This window comes from Mauremys reevesii, linkage group 1 (genome assembly GCF_016161935.1).
Source record: "Mauremys reevesii isolate NIE-2019 linkage group 1, ASM1616193v1, whole genome shotgun sequence".
Taxonomy (NCBI): domain Eukaryota; kingdom Metazoa; phylum Chordata; order Testudines; family Geoemydidae; genus Mauremys; species Mauremys reevesii.
The window spans coordinates 142,441,260-142,453,028 of NC_052623.1; the positions used below are offsets into that span (position 1 = coordinate 142,441,260).

Consider the following 11,769-nt stretch of genomic DNA (forward strand, 5'->3'; position numbering starts at 1 on the left):
AATAAATGTTTACATGTTTATAGCACTTACCAACTGATCCTTCCCCTGATTCAGAGTCCGGGTTAACGGCCGGGGAGGGTTGGTAGGGGATCTCTGTGAGGCTGATGAAGAGATCCTGGCTGTCGGGGAAAGCAGTATTGTAAGCGCTGTCGCCTGCCTCGTTCTCCACAAACCCTTCCTCATCTTCCCCATCGGTGAACATCGCCGAGAAACTGCCCGTCGACACTATCCCATCCTCAGAGTCCACGGTCACTGGTGGGGCAGTGGTGGCAGACCCACCGAGAATGGCATGCAGTGCCTTGTAGAAGCGGCATGTCTGGGGCTGGGCTCCGGAGCGTCCGTTTGCCGCTTTGATTTTTTGGTAGCCTTTTCTCAGGTCCTTGATTTTCAAGCGGCACTGCGTTGCATCCCAGCTGTATCCTCTGAGTGCCATGGCTTTGGAGACCTTCTCGTAGGTCTTTGCATTCCGTTTTTTGGAGCGCAGCTCAAAGCCTGAACTCATCGCCCCACACAGCGATCAGATCCAAGACTTCCCGGTCAGTCCATGCTGGGGCCCTCTTTCTACTCTGAGATTGCCTGGACTCCTCTGCTGGAGAGCTCTGCATCGCTGCCAGTGCTGCTGAGCTCACCCCGATGTCCAACCAGGAAATGAGATTCAAACTGGCCAGACAGGAAAAGGAATTCAAATTTTCCCGGGACTTTTCCTGTATGGCTGATCAGAACATCTGAGCTCGGACTGCTGTCCAGAGCGTCAACACAGTGGTGCACTGTGGGATAGCTCCCGGAGCTACTAAGTTCGATTTGCATCCACACCTAGCCTAATTCGACATAGCCATGTCGAATTTAGCGCTACTCCCCTCGTCGGGGTGGAGTACCGAATTCGAACTAAAGAGCCCTCTAGGTCGAATTAAATGGCTTCCTGGTGTAGACGGGTGCGTGGTTAATTCGAATTAATGCTGGTAAATTCAAATTAAAGTCCTAGTGTAGACCAGGCCTAAGAGGAGAAGTGAGCTCCCTCGGTAGAGGGATCCCCACTACTGAAAATGTAGCATAACCAGCACACTCTCATTCAAACTGGAGAACTGTCAGCTCAAGCACCTCAGCTGGTCTCTATTGTCATGGGGCCACGCCAGGAGAGACACAGGTCCCAATCACACAGGTCTTTGTATTGTAGGTCAAAACCAGTGACTTGCATTGCAAAGACTATTCTTTTGAGACACAGCCAGAGCTCTGCTGATTCTTCAGCGAAAGAATATAACAGTTTGCTCACTCCTTGATTCAGAATTGTTCTCAAGAACTGAAACTTCTTCGAATAGGGTCTCTGTGGCTGCTCCATTTCAGGTGCACCTGAGCCCTTCGCCTCCGATTGGAGAGTTTTAGTAGCAGTGCCCTTTCAGCCTGCACATGCATCCCACACACCCTCCTGCCCCACACCAAAACTATATGGGGTGGTGTTGGCAAACCACCTTCAGTTCTACCTTTGGAAGGAGATGGAGTCTACCATATGTTTGTTATAATAGTCTATAAGTACTTAGTTAGCATATAGTTAGTTACCGTATAGTGGGTATAGTTCTCTTTTTTCTTTTCCTAAAAATAAAATAGAAAAAACCATCACTAGACATGGTTAGATAGTAATTAGAGTTTTCCCCTACTAGGGGGCATTTTTTGAGATATTACTCAGGAACGCTGGGCTCCCTGGGATTCAAAAAGTGCCTTTCCAGTCATGAGGCAATTCCCATCAGTAACAGAGATTCCCGAGTGCCTCCACTGTTTGGAGGAGACATATCCGCAGTAAGTGCAATCTCTGCGTTTCCTTCAAGGGTAGATCCTGAAAAATGGAGAAATCAAGTTCAAGCTTGATGATGATGAAGCAAGCTTTATGACCAGCTTCAGATCCAGGGGCTGAGCTCCCCGACCCCCAGTACCATTAGTGCCCCATCCACATCAAGATCTTGGTCACCGGAGACCGCTAGAGAGATAGACAGTACCTGCACTGAGCACATCTGTAGAGGGAGCCTCAACATCTGCTTCTAAGCAGAAGGAGGTAAGGAGTAAATTTCCAAGAAAATCTCAGTCACCGACACAGAAGATGACTATGAAGACCTCAGGTCCCTAGGGGGGGTTCCATGCAGGCTCCAAATGATCCCAGTTCCACAACGGTGAAGGATAGTCAGTCATCTATGACAGACTTGGTACCAAGCTTGGGTACCAATACCCAGAGTGGCAGAGACACTGGTGAAAAAAGTTCTAAGCCCATCCCCGAACAGCACTCGGTATCAGTAACACAAAAGTCAATGGCACCAAAGACATCTCTGCTATCTATGTACCAATGGAACTGGAGTCAACCAATTCCTATGCCAAACATTCAGTACTAGCTGCATCAGTACCAAAGCCATTCTCTACAGGTTCTGACTCGATCCCATCATTGGTACCGCCAGAATTTAGGTACCCTAAGGACCTGCTAGTATCTTTGGAGCCAAAGTCTCCTCTGTGTAGGTTTGTCAGCATCAAGACTCTTAGTCACCGACCCTTCTATCATCTAAAGTACCATATTCACCCTTGGACACTTGGTGGATAAGGAGGTGACTCCTCATACCAATATTTTCTCCTCATAGCCTGATGAAGCTGTGATGCCTCCACTTCCTTCTGTGGCAGATGCCTGCAGGCAGTTTCCAGAACCGATTAAGTGAATTGTGGACAGGCTTCAGATTACCTCAGAAGATGTACAGGAGTTCCACCATAAACTCCTAGATATTTTGCACATTTTGACTGGAATAGTGATCCTCATAGATGTCAATGAAGCTCTTATGGAACTTGCTAAGACTGTTTGGCAAACCCTGGCTAGTGCACTGCCTACCTGCAAAAGGGTGGATTAAAACAAATATGTCCCAGCCAGGGAATCAGAGTTTCTAATGTCTCACCCAGCTCTGAATTGCCTACTAGTAGAGGCCATTAATAACCAAGGCAGAAAACATAGGTCAAAGTCCACCCTCTACACTAAGGACCACAAGAGACTAGATCTTTTTGGTCACAAATCTTATTCTTCAGCCACACTTCAGTTCAGAATAGCAGCCTATCAGGTGCTCATGGCCAAATACAACTGTTTGAATTACAACAAATTTAATTCATTTATTGAGCACTTGTCAGAGGAATGTCATGAACAATTTAAGGCCATGGTACTAGAGGGTCAGCTATTGGCAAAGACATTGCTCCAGGCCTCCTTGGATGCTGCTGATATGGTAACATGGTCTATATCCACTGCAGTGGTCATGAGAAGAGTGTCTTAGCTGCAGCTTTCAGGCTTCACCAGAGAAGTCCGGCGTACTGTTGAAGACCTCCCCTTTGACAGTCACAAGCTCTTTGTGTACTCAGTGGATACATCTCTCCACACTTTAAAGGACTTGAAAGCCATGCTGTTATCCTTAGGGATTTATACTCCTGTAAATAAGAGGAGATTTAGTGGGTCTCAGATGGCACAAAGAGCATGCCCCACCCCATATTTTACTTATCATAGACCATTTGAGTTCTTGGCCAAGAGACTAAAATATTCTAAGACAAAAACCTGCTTCCCCTACAACTATATCTTCTCAGACACCTATATCCTCCAAGCAACAGTTCTGATGGTGTGTTTGAGAATCTCAACCATCCAATTGACAGTGGTTTACAGCTGGAGGGAGTGGGGTAGGATGTTGCATTCAGATGTCGCCTCTCCCATTTTCAGGCAGCCTGAGAGAATAGAACATTGGACAAAATGGTTTTGGAGGCTGTAACGTCAGATTACACTATCCATTTTAAATCCATCTCTCCTATCCACTCTCCCTCCCCATCGCTCTTCAGGGACCCTTCTCACAATCAATTGCTGGCACAAAAAGTTACCACACGTCTATGCTTAGGAGCAATAGAACGAGTTCTAGCACAGTGCAGAGAAAGTACTTCCTGATCCCCAAAAAGAATGGAGGGTGGAGTCCAATTTTAGACCTCAGGTCTCCAAACAGATATGGAAAACAGTAGAAATTCAGGAAGGAGACCCTTCCAGCAATAATTCCTTTATTAGATTTAAGAGATTGGTTTGCAACTCTCGATCTACAAGATACACATTTTCATATCACTATTCACCCTTCACACAAGAGGTTTCTTTGTTTTCTAATCAACAACTAGCACTACCAATACAGGGTGCTCTCTTTTAGAGTATCTTCTGCCCCGAGGTGTTCTCAAAGATGCTGGTAGTAGTTGCTGCCCACCTACGTTATCTGGGTATAATTGTTTTCCTGTATCTGGACAATTGGTTGATCAGGGCAGATTGTATCAGGAAGTGTTGGTGGTAGTAAAGGTAACATATTCTCTGTTTCACAGCCTAGGACTTCAAATCAACCTCAAAAAGTCAGTTTTGGCTCCAATACAGCATCTAGACTTCATAGGAGCTTCGCTGGATGCAATGACAGGCAGAGCATACCTCCCTTCCAGCAGATTTCTTGCACTAATGACTCACCTCAAAGATTCAGGGCAGTCTTCAGGTAACAGTAAGAAACTGCCTTCAATTGCTGGGGCACCTGTCATCTTGTTTCATTGTAGTGAAACATATACATCTCAGATGTCTACAGGGGTGGCTTCAAACAGTTTACAAACCAAGCAGCCACGCAGCCTAGGCTGCTGTCTGTCCCCCAGTGGGTTCACCAGTCACTCAGCTGTTGGAAGGAGCTGACCAAGAAGTGCGCAACTGTTCTGTTCTTGCAGAATACCCCTACCATAATAACATCAGACGCTTTGCTATTGGATAGAGGACACATCTGGGACTTCACATAGTGCAGGCAAATGGTCACTACCAGAAAAGCTTCTCCACATCAATCTTTTGGAACTGAGAGCAGTCAGAAATTCTTGCCTATACTTTCTACCTCTAATCAGACCCAAGTCAAAAAAAGATAATGATAGACAATGGGGCGTACATGCATTATGTCAACTGTCAGGGAGGGGCATATTCCCCAACTCTGAGTCCCAAGGCGATAAAGCTCTGGAATTGGTGCACAGCCATTCAGATAGTTATCTCAGTGACTTACCTCCCCAGTATTCAATCCACCATGGCAAATGGCCTCAGCAGATATTTCTTTCTAAATTACTAATGGAAACTGGACTCGCAAGTCCTCTACATGATAGTTCTAGCTTGTGGATTCCCAGAGGACATTATGCTTGCCACACTAAATGCATCAGGTCTTGTTCCAGAGAGGGTCTCAATCCCCAATCCCTAGAATACATTTTCTAATCTCATGGTTGAAGGGGCTTCTCTATGTGTAGCCACTGACACTGTTAATGTTAAAGGTTCTCAGCCAGATCAAACAAGATTAGCCAGTGTCATATCCAAGACAAGTTTGGTATCCCTGTCTAATCAGACTCACCTGTCACCCTCCATGGCAGCTTCTGTTCAGTCCTTGCCTACTGACTCAAGATACTGGTCAAACACTTCACCCCAACCCACAGATTCTGAGGCTTCAAGCATGGTTCCTTGATAGTTCTTGAGAAAAGAGGTATCCTATTCAACAACACATTGTATTAAATAATAGAAAAGACTCCACAAGATTTACTTACCTCCAGAAGTGGAAAAGATTATCTTTGGTGTAACAGTCATCAGCTTTTGCCAACTCACTCTCCTATTCTGTTCCCAGCATACTGGATTACCTGTTGGAACCAAAAACATCAGGTCTTTCTATGAATGCCATTAGGGTACAATTAGTGGCAATAACAACTTTTCACACACCCACAGGGGATTTTTCACTCTTTGCACACCCTACCACAACACAATTCCTGAGAGGTTTGTCAAATCTCTCCCCACAAATCAGAGATCCTACTCCTAGCTGGAACCTCCACCTAGTCTTTAATTGCCTTATGAAACATCCTTTGAACCACTTGCTACATGTTCTTTATTAGACTTATCTGTGAAGACACACTCCCTGGTAGCTATCACTTCTGCCCAAAGGGTTGGAGAATTGGGGACTTCAATGGCAGACACCCCCCCCCCCCATTTCCAGTATTCACCAGAGAGAAAGTAATGCTATGGGCCCATCCAAGATACCTAAGATGTCCTCAGAATTTCATACATTCATCTTCTGTTTTTTCCCAAAAAACTACATTGAACTACTCAAGAAGTCATATTCTATAGCCTAAATGTCAGGAGGGCATTAGCCTTTTATCTAGGGAAGACCAAACCATTTAGAAGATCTGCTAGATTATTTGTGTCCATTGAGGACAGAAGCAAGGGCTCAGCAATTTCAAAACAGAGAATGTCAAAGTAGATCTCCAGTTGTATTAAGATCTGTTATGACCAAACTCATGTTCAGCCCTCTTTGAGGGTGATTGCACATTCCATCAGAGCACTAGCTATTTCTATAGCTTTACTAACAGTTATACCAGTTGCAAAGATCTGCAGAGTGGAAACTTGGTCCTCTGTTCATACTTTTTCTAAGCATTATGCACTGGTTCCTGTGGCTGGATCAGATGCTGCTGTAGGCAATACAGTTCTCTCTTTTATATTGACTCTGCTCCGAACCTCCCACCTCCTTAGACGGGTACTGCTCAGGAGTTACTTGAACTGGAGCACCCACAGAGACACTACTCAAAGAAGGAGAGTTTACTCACCTTGTGCAGTAACTGAAGTTCTTTCAGAGGGGTGTCCCTGTGAGTGCTCTGCTACCCACCCTCCTTCCTGACTGCTCTGGAGTCTCCCATTTGGGACTTTGTGGTTGAAAAGGAACCGAGGAGAGTTTGCCTGCACAGCCCACATAACCTCAGTGTGGGGCACAAGGATGTGTGGGGCACATGTGTGGGCTGAATGGACACTGCTACCAAAAAGCTCCAATCAAAGGCACAGGCGCACCTGAAGTGGAACATCCACAGGAGACATCTCAAAAAACTCCAGTTACTGCACAAGATGAATAATCTCTCCTTTCCTTCAAAGTCCCCACCAGAAGCTTCACTACTGCTATTAATTCTAAGTGGAATGTGCTCAGATACTACAGTGAGGAGTGGCTACATAAATCCCCATGACAACTAGGCAGGTAGAAAATACGATTATGAAAATAACCTCAAAAATATAAACGGAGTGTAAAATGATGCAGCATTGCCTTCATGAGTCTTCAGACAGCCTGAAACAATTAATTTTAAAGGGGTAAACTGTACTCTTAACTAATTCACTTCTGATCATGTTACCAGAAGCTACCAGCCTATGTGCTTATCCCACAATCCTAAACTGTCTTCCCAGGTGCCAAAAGCCCCAACGGCTCCTGACTGGCTGATGTCCCCTGAGAATTTCTGTGATAGGATTATGCAGCATCAGTAGCAAAGATCTGCAGCACTTTGAAAGGCTTAAATAAATTTCAGATGAGAATAAATAACAAAGGGGCTACTGCATTTCTTATATTATTCAATTTTGTATTTCATTTTTAATTCAAATGATGCTGCTATATGAGACCACTAGAGAATCAAATAAAACCAAATACATTTTTGCATGCGCCATTTAACATGGCCAAGTTTCAGCCAAAAAAGATATTGACTTGGGCAGGTGTACAAAAATGCAATTTGTGCACACAAGTCCAAATCTAGGCCTATGCAAAAATGTCTACATAAAACTGTGAAATTGCATCGTTTTAAACTGAGCTTTTTCAGTTTAAAGAAATCCATTAAGTTTTCATGAAGTAGTTTCTGAAGTTGGTACTTTCATAGACAACATAGTGACTATGTTATACTAAAATCACTGCTTTTTACAGTTATTTTTAACCATATATATATCCATCTGCTATATAATGCAGAGAGAGCAAGCGAGACCCCTTGCTCTCTCTCCAAATGACTGCACAACAGGCACAACTGTTACTATACTCTTTACAGTCATTATAAAATGGTGAAATGACAGCATAAACAATAACAGTTCCTTTCAGCAAGGTCTCTTCCCCAGTGGAATAATGTCACAGCAAGAAAATAAAAACAGTTAACATAAGGAAAAAATGAACACAAAAAACTCCCCAGTTTGGAAGTCAACCTAGACTTACATCCCTACATGGGGAGTTCCAGCTTCCTAAGCCATTCAGCCCCTCTAGCGCCTAAGCAGCTAATTTATAGTTCTTCACTAGAGCATCTGTGAAACCAGAGTGGCAAGCTGAGATGCCTCATTCACCAGGGACCTAATAGTAACCCTGCATCCTATCAGTCACATTATTAGTTACTCATGTGGTGGGCACCTGTGGGATGATGAGAGGTCTAAGGCGGCAGTGTGAGATAAAAGCAAGTTCAGAGCTGACTATGGGGTGTTTTTGAGTATTTTCTCATGACAAAGGAGAAATTACCAATTTTTCAAACGTTCTCCTCTACACTGTAACCTTCTCAAGGTGAATAAAATATTTAAGTGGCAAAAACAACTACAGAAAGGATCACCTGGCCTTTTGTTTTTTGTGAGGTTTTAAAGCAGTGTGTGTGTGTGTGTGTGTGTGTGTGTGTGTGTGTGTGTGTGTGTTATTACTAATAAATCATACTTGTCTTAAGAACTGTCCATGACAACTTTGCTTTCCTTCTCACCTGTCTGGAGCATTAGAGTAACCAAAGGATCATATAAAGGCATTCTACTGATCTAAATACCAAATGACAACTATTCTAGCCATACTAGCTCAGATTCAAACCTGGGAGTTACATCAAGGGTGTATCTGGTCCACTTTGTTGTTCAGTTACACTTACTTCAGACCAGTTGGAAATGGAGTAATGGTTTTAGTTTACATTTTTGTATCTATCTCTCAGAACTATATAAAATATAGCCAGCCAGGATTTCTTTGAAATGAACGTGGATGGCCTTAGGGAGATATTATGTTTATAGAAGGGGCTGACCCTTCCTTAAAAAGCCAAACACAAGTAGCCTTAAGCTATATGTTCTCATTAAGAGTACTCCGACCAGTCCTGAAAGAGTTCCTGATTTTTTGTTTGTTTGTTGGACAGTCACCATGGCAACTAACTGGTTCTACATAAAGTTATAGTACAAGCCAGCACAGCTGTAATGGAATACATTCCTTAGAATGAGTCAATGCCTTTGCTGCAAAGGAAGCACACTGTTATGGAAATAAATTCTAAGCTGATGTGCTCTGGTCAGAGTGGAAATAAGAAATGGTTCAGAATCAGGTTTCTCAGTCCTCCACATATGTAAAATTATCAGTACACAAGTTAAACTTTGTTTGGATGGATCAGTAGTCAGGCTCCTGTATGGTCCAACACACCTGGGCCCAGATCCTCAAAGATATCTAAGCACCTAACTCCCATTGATTTCAATGAAAGTTAGGCACCTAAATACCTTTGAGGATCTGTGTCCTTCAGCTCCTGTTGGATTCAATGTGACTGTGGCAATGAAAACTGAGGAAATGGGAGCTGAGGTTGCTTTGTATTGCAGGATTGAGTCCTGTAACTGTCACATTGAAGGCAGCCCATTATTTCCCAGGAGAGTAGAAATTCAAAATTATAATTGGATAATGTACACTATGAAAATATAAGGGCCCTGATTCTGCTCTTATTAAAATGGTGTCAGTCTGGAGTAACTCTAGTGAAGACAATGAAATTATGCTGCTGCATGTGTAATCAAGCCTATGATTTCATCTGACCAAATTGATCTGGCTTCTGATCTATGAAAAATCTTGTGTATGAACTTTGCAGGTACACAGGCAGTTAACGTTCTTTACTTTAAATATAAATCTAGAGCTTATACTATGCTTTCCACAAATTAGTAACCTGGCAAGTTTGTCACACCAAATGAAATGTGTTTATACTATACATAATTTAAATCAGACTATGACTTTGAATTGCTGTTAGAGATAGGATTTAATGTTACTTTCCCTCAAATTATCCTTCATAATTGGTTTATGAAGCCATAAGATTATGAGCCATAAATTCTCAAAAATAAAACCAGATGGCAAAATATACTTCCTCTCTAGCTCTTAAAACCCAGTGAAGGCTTAAGAAAAGTCAAATGAGAAATACCACAGTGAGAAATAAATTGGTCCATAAATATGCAAAGTTCCCGACCAGTCTCTTTTTCAGATCAAAACAATTAAATTGCCAAATATAATGCTATAAATCTTGGAAGCTCTAAACCTTATTTTCACCCCACTACTAATGGGCGAACAGCAATCAATTTACTTTAACAGGCTTTTCCAAGTGAACCTGTATGGTCTTCCTCACTAAGGTATGACTCTCAAGGAAGTTTTAAGGTAAAACAATTCCTTAGTAACCTAAATAATGCACCGAGTTGTTCTTTTCTGTTACAACAAATGGTAGGCTGTAGAGAGGGGAGAAGAAAAAAAGCAAGTTAATTTAGGAATTAATCCTGAAACCTTTATACACACCAGTAAGCCCATTAAAATCAACAAAAATACACATGTGAATTGCAGGATCAGGCCTATAAATTTCAAAGATGGGAATATTTTAAGGCCAGAAGGGACCTTTATATCATCTAGCCCAGCGGTTCTCAAACTGTGGGCTGGGACCCCAAAGTGGGTCACAACCCCATTTTAATGGGGTTGCCAGAGCTGGCTTAGACTTGCTGGGGCCCAGGGCCAAAGCCTGAGCCCCATCACCCCGGGCCCTCAACAGCATGGAGGTACGTCTCAGAGTAGCTTATGGCAGTGTTCATTCTGTGTGAGAATGGAATGCTCTTGGCATATTGACCCTGGGGGGGGGGGCCATCCACCTCACAAACTTTGCTTATGTTTAACATTGATTGTTCCCTTCACTCAGCATTGCAACACCTAACATAGGTCTGGTCTACACTACGACTTTAGGTCAAATTTAGCAGCGTTACCTCGATTTAACCCTGGACCCGTCCACACAACGAAGCCCTTTTTTTCGACTTAAAGGGCTCTTTAAATCGATTTCTTTACTCCACCTCCGATGAGGGGATTAGCGCTGAAATCAGCCTTGCCAGGGTGAATTTGGGGTAGTGTGGATGCAATTCGATGGTATTGGCCTCCGGGGGATATCCCAGAGTGTTCCATTGTGACCGCTCTGGACAGCGCTCTCAACTCAGATGCACTGGCCAGGTAGATAGGAAAAGGCCCGCAAACTTTCTAATTTCATTTCCTGTTTGGCCAGTGTGTTTGCAGAGCTCATGCAGAGCTCATCAGCATGATGTGGACATTGCTGGGGCACATTGCCCGGCCCATACTTTGTGAGAAGTCTATGACCATGTCCCTCTCGTCACTGCGCTGCAATCGCCTCCTCGCCTGGTTTTGCGTGAAACAATTGTCAGCCGTTGCTCTGACGGAGGGAGGGGCGACTGACAACATGGCTTACAGGGAATTAAAATCAACAAAAGGGGTGGCTTTGCATCAAGGAGAAACACAAACAACTGTCACACAGAATGGCCCCCTCAAGGATTGAACTCAAAACCCTGGGTCTAGCAGGCCGTTGATGTCACAAAACAAATCGGGTCAATTTCTTGTTTTGATCCACTCCATCTATCTTTTACATCTTAGGCTGGCAGCAGATGGTGCAGTATGACTGCAAGCCATCATCATCTCCTGGGTGCTCGGCAGAAGATGCTGCATTACGATTGCTAGGCATCGACATCTCCTGGCTGCTCGCCAGAAGACGGTGCAGTATGACTGCTAGCCATCGTCATCTCCTGGGTGCTTGGCAGAAGATGGGAATGACCTGGCTGAGTCACTCTCATGTCTGCCCAGGCACCCCTGACCAACCTCACCGAGGTCGGCTAAAAGAGCACCCAGGAGTACGGCAACGATAGCTACCAATTGT

At 43.8% G+C, this 11,769-nt stretch overlaps 1 long non-coding RNA gene across 2 annotated transcripts; it reads right to left on the bottom strand.

Annotated features, from left to right (window-relative positions):
* Positions 1 to 3,114: 3,114 nt before the first annotated feature.
* Positions 3,115 to 8,929, bottom strand: LOC120396006. Of its 2 annotated transcripts, none has more exons than XR_005592919.1 (3): positions 8,713 to 8,929; positions 5,581 to 5,670; positions 3,115 to 3,438 (listed from the first exon to the last, which is right to left on the bottom strand). It is a non-coding gene; the product is annotated as an uncharacterized LOC120396006 (long non-coding RNA). The 2 variants fall into 2 exon arrangements; XR_005592920.1 differs by lacking the exon at positions 8,713 to 8,929 and adding an exon at positions 8,034 to 8,057.
* Positions 8,930 to 11,769: the final 2,840 nt, after the last annotated feature.